Source organism: Notothenia rossii (assembly GCF_949606895.1).
Source record: "Notothenia rossii genome assembly, chromosome: 1".
Classification (NCBI taxonomy): domain Eukaryota; kingdom Metazoa; phylum Chordata; class Actinopteri; order Perciformes; family Nototheniidae; genus Notothenia; species Notothenia rossii.
Genome location: NC_136912.1, coordinates 64,788,541 through 64,793,850, shown reverse-complemented (window position 1 = coordinate 64,793,850; position 5,310 = coordinate 64,788,541). Strand labels below are relative to the sequence as shown.

Below are 5,310 nucleotides of genomic sequence, written 5' to 3'. Positions count from 1 at the left end.
GCCACCAAGGTTTTTCAAGTCCATCTCTTACTCCATTTTGCCAACCCAAATGTCCAGGTACATGACGGGACACCTTGCTTGTTTTTGTTGTTTGCGCTCCTCTGGCTGGGTGCTGGCAGGTGGAGGGCAGTGATGTTGGCAGGTGGAGGGGCATTGATGTTAGCTGTTACACACCAGACTCAAACTTAACACATTGCATCCTTCTTTGCATTGTCCTTAATCCTGGAAGGGGAATCTGCAATTCCTGCAGAGTTTTGTAACCCGTTGGTCCGCACGCAAAGCGAATTTTCAAAGCCTTCTTAATTGTCTCATTGCTCCATTTCATCCCCTTTGTGGTGAGTCTGCCTAATGCCTTAGGTTGGTCTTTTTAAAACGTTTTCTTATATTTGTTGTCCCTAATTTTCATTGTTTTCTTGAGAGCTGCATTTTCCTTCCTGATTTTTCTTAGTGCAGACTTTGCTTTTTTGGTGATTCATTCTTGGCTCTTTAATTTTCTCTTTAATTTTTTTAATAGATCTGTTTGACTGGCTGCTGGTTCCCTCGTATGCTGACTGGCTGCTGGTTCCCTTGTATGCTGACTGGCTGCTGGTTCCCTCGTATGCTGACTGGCTGCTGGCTGAGAGGGTGGTGTCCACCCTCCCTGTCTCTCCTCACTAGCCATGTCCTCTCTTTCTTCACCCTCACTTTCCTTTCTCTCAGTCTCCTCATCCCTTCTTCCCTCAATCTTTGAGACTAATGTAAGTAGAAGACATGGCACTGTACATTTTCGAACATTTAAAATATTATACCACTTAAAAATAAGAAATATGACTTTTGTTACTAAGAGTTCATACTTATTATACCTGTGTCACCTTTCACACTATAGCTGTGATCATGAGCTATGGGCTTTGTAGATACAGGTCCCGGGGTGAATCGTGGTGCAGGGGCCCTTCTCTTTTTGACCACAGGGCGATGCACGAAGATGGTGGGTATAGCCTCTGCTCTCAGCCTAGTCTTGCCCTTTTTTGTCTTGACAAACTGGTCTGCATCAAAATGTGCCTGCGGAGTGACTTGAGGTTACTTCACACACAGAACAACTCAGTTTTGTCTGCCCACATACATATTCCATAGTGGTTGAATACACAGTATTAGGAAACACTTTATACTTACTGGACATGTTATACTCATTACATACTGTATATAAAATATGACCAAGAATGTGAGACAACTTTATATAAATTCATATCACATCTGTTACTAATGCCATTTGTCATACTTTGTTAAACTCGCAAATAATAAAGTTCCATAACTTCAGTTGGGAACAAAGGCCACACCTTATCTCCCCAAGGCAATTTCCCATCCAATAGGTGTGCTATATAGGTGTGTATAACCCTTTCTCCTGTCTGTTACTCCCTCTTTCAGCACAAGAACCAGAGGGGGATTCAATGGAGCCTGAATACCTGCACTGAGAGCCTCTCCCTGCACCCTGAGTCTCAGCTCTCAGTGTTTTTCAAGCCTTTCCCTGTTTTTTTGTATTAAACAAAACATTAAGCTTTCCCAATGGTGTGGTTTTCGTTTTGTGAAAAAGTGCAAATGCAGTGTTTGTATATAATATCCTCACATATTTTTTTGCTGTTGGTCGTGAAATTGCTCCTGCTGACTTGAGCAAGCCATTTTTTCCTCCGCTCTGTGTCAGTGGGGAAGCCGTACATTCGTACTCCTTTCTCGGAGCAATTTTTGCATCCCCAGGCAGCACAGCAAACCATGGTGGCGACTAGGAGGCAGCACAGCAAACCAGGACAACACGGAGGAAAAGGCACAGACAAACTGCATGATATGCTATTCAATGTTTATTGAATTCCATGTATTTGCAATGGATGTTCCTAAAACAACACATTTAACATCATCATCATGCTGCTGCTGCTGCTGCTGCTGCTAGTCCTTTGATAGTCACCTGTCGGTCTCCTGTCCTTTCTGAAAGCCATAAAGAATCATTAGTCATTTAGATAACTTGTGTCCTCAATTACCATGGGATTACTGAAACTACCATGAATTTAAGAAAATTGTAGAAATTAATCTAATCTGAATTTTGAAGCATTCCTTTAGATCCCCTCCCTCTAAATATATCAAACATTAGAAAGTGATGCTCCTGACTACCATACAAGTTTAAGAAGATAATATTGGTTTTAAAGAATTCAAAGCTATAAACAGCAACAGGCACTGTTAGCCTAACATGTAAACTAGTTGTTCACACTAATCCTAATATTATCACTTAATATTAGCAAATTCTATTTTATTTTTTAAAACATATTGATGTAAATACATACACATATCGATTTGTTTTATAAATATTGCAAATCAAAACCTTTATTCACTAATAATTACCAAAAATCGTAGTTCTATCTCCTGTTATCAATGCATTCACATTGCCTGCCATGAACTTCCGGGGAACGATCCTCGTCTGCATGAACCACGTGACGATAATCGTTTTTGGACTTCCGCTGTCGTAACTCTTCTATCTATACGGCGCTGGACAAACCCATCCATGGACAAACCCCGTGATAGTCCTCAAGCTCTGATTGGATGTTTGAGTGTGCGCCGAGGGTTACGCCGAGTGTCGAACAGCACTTTGAAATGGGATGGAACCACGGCAGACTGTCCAAAACTGGATTTGAACGGGTCCACCCCTTCCCCCACCCCGTCCCCAGAACTACAAATGTAGTAACTGTGTAATAACTACACACTATTGTGTGTTTCGCAACATGTTCTATGGCACGTCTCTGCTGGGAACACTCACATTTAAAACATATAATTAATAAATGGGGGAAAATTGCTTGTGCCCATAATGGGCAGCATTAATAAATAATAAAATAATAAATATAAATATAATATAATATAATATAAATAATATATATATATATATATATAATATAAATAATAAAGTTCTTCTGACCTTAGATGTCATATGGGTATATATACCCACATGCCAGCTAAGGTCAGAAGAGCTTTATTTAACAGCTCGTCTTATGTCTGTGACCCCTCCTGTTGTAAATTGATAAGCCTGAAACATGCACTTGTCAAGGTTCAGAGGCAAATTTTGCAGATATGACAGTAGCCATCGATCATGTTAAGATAAGATATACTTTATTGATCCCAAGTTGGAAACATTTGCGTTACATCAGCATGTGTAACAGTTGTAAATATGCAGTGGTGTTTATTTGTAAATCATTTAGTATAATCACACAAATTCTGTGTTTTATATTTAATAATTCTGTGTTCTTTATTTATTGAATGTTCAATACCTGACAAGGTCGGAGATGAACAACTTGGGTCGCAGGTTCCTCAACAGTGCATTACAAGACATCTATCAATATGTGTGTATACCTCCACCATTAAACTGTCATATTCTGCACATTTCTTATACTATCTACATACATCTTATAAGAGTATAATGCATTATGTATAATATCAGTTAAAATAAGTGCTTAAACATACAGTAGTTAACATTGCAGGAAAGCAATATATTAGTACTTTGTCAGGCTTAATATTTATACCCCCAAAGCTTTTTTCTTATTCAAAATAAGACCTTAACCTAAAGTATTCTTTAATGTTTAAATAAAGCCTTATTAGTTTGTCTGTCTGTGTCTCCTATTAATATCTAATAATAAAAATAATACATTTCAATAACGTGCTTTAACCACTAGCTGTCCCTTTCTATCAGCTGTGCACCGTTATGGTGTAAATATACCAATATACCGATTGGATCAAATATGAAAGTCAGCCGAATTAGTATTGATACTGCAAGGAGCTGACCGTCCGTCAACATGTGACCGGTTGGGAGTGAGAACGTGTTGTGTACAGAGTTATTGCAGTGGGCAGGAATGTTTTCCTGTATCGGTTCCTGTGACAGCGGAGCTGCAGCAGTCTGTTGGAGAAGGAGCTCCTGTCTGTCAAGGTGGGAGGGGGGGGTTATCTGTCTGTCCAGCTGCAGGTGGAGAGGATGGGTGGGGTTACCCATGATGGAACCAGAATAAGTTTTTTTTGGCTTACACGCCTTTCATCGTAGTGGAAAATGTTGTCACATGCAATATGTTTGGATAGTTTCACCATTGAAATGCGTTTGATAACACTAGGTGCTCTAGTGCCAAAGTTGTGGCCCTAAAGAAATATCAACTATTCATTTGTATGGCATCCAGAGCTTCCACATTTTAGGGAATATGTTTTTTGATTTAAAATATCATCAATGTCATAAGCAATGGTTACATTAAAACCCTCCTATTGTATTCGTTTCCCCTCCTTACTTTGGTGTTCGCGGTCAAATTTGACCGGTCCTGTTTTAACTGCTATTACATTAACACAAAAACCATGAATCATCACCAAATTTCATTCATTTCATCAACATTGTATGTTGAGTTGGCACCTCAGCTCAAAACATACAAAAACACAGAAGAATAGAAAGTTAACCCATTGAAATGATATGAGAGCAGTGCTACAAACTACAATTCCCATTAAATAAGCGCCCAACAATCGTTACGAAGTACACAGAGCTGACATATTTGTAGTTCTTCCGGCGTGTGTGCGTGGACTCGTTCGACTTGTCTTGCGTTGACGGTCGTATAGGCTCCATTCCCTTTCAGAAATCCGTCAATCGGGCGCGATCCGAAACCAAACCCTGTGTTTAAAAAAATATAAAATACAAATTTGCACTTTTGCCTCCTTAGCAACGGCAGTATCGTTTGGGTGGCGATCTGAGTTCGGGTACCGTATCTGTGACGTGACAAAGGGTCGCCGTGACAACGTGGTGATGAGATGTGGATAACTTTCCAGATAAAAACCATCCTGATACTCGAGTTGTGGTTTTCAATAAGTGAAAAAGAAAATTCAAAGTAATCACTACCATTTTAATATCTCAAGCATTTGTCCCCAAAAGCTTTCAAATGTAGTAGCAAAACCAGTGATCCAGATCAGGATCATTTTAATTAGGCCTATAAGTAAATGATATAATAATAATACATTTTATTTTTAGAGCGCTTTTCTGAAACCCAAAGACGCTTTAGATGCAAGCCTACCTCCAAAGCGTTATACTTCGGAAGTTAAACAAATTAGATAAGGCAGAGGATGGCAAAGTACCAGATTTCACACATGAATATGCTTAAAATAGGTTATGGTGTTCCTATCACTGACAATGAAATCATGTAGTATTTCAACTGTAATTTCCTAAAAAGTCAAATGCATTTTGGTGGAGGTTTTCATCTTATTTCTAATAGAAACATATTAAATATGACTCAAATGGAGCATATAAACAAGAGAACAAACGTGCAAAAACAAAAC

General features: G+C 39.0%; 1 long non-coding RNA gene across 1 annotated transcript; it reads left to right on the top strand.

Annotated features, from left to right (window-relative positions):
* The first annotated feature begins 518 nt into the window (after nt 1-518).
* On the top strand, nt 519-1,535 carry LOC307031686. Its single transcript, XR_013806043.1, has 2 exons — nt 519-964; nt 1,402-1,535. It is a non-coding gene; the product is annotated as an uncharacterized lncRNA (long non-coding RNA).
* The last annotated feature ends 3,775 nt before the right edge of the window (nt 1,536-5,310 follow it).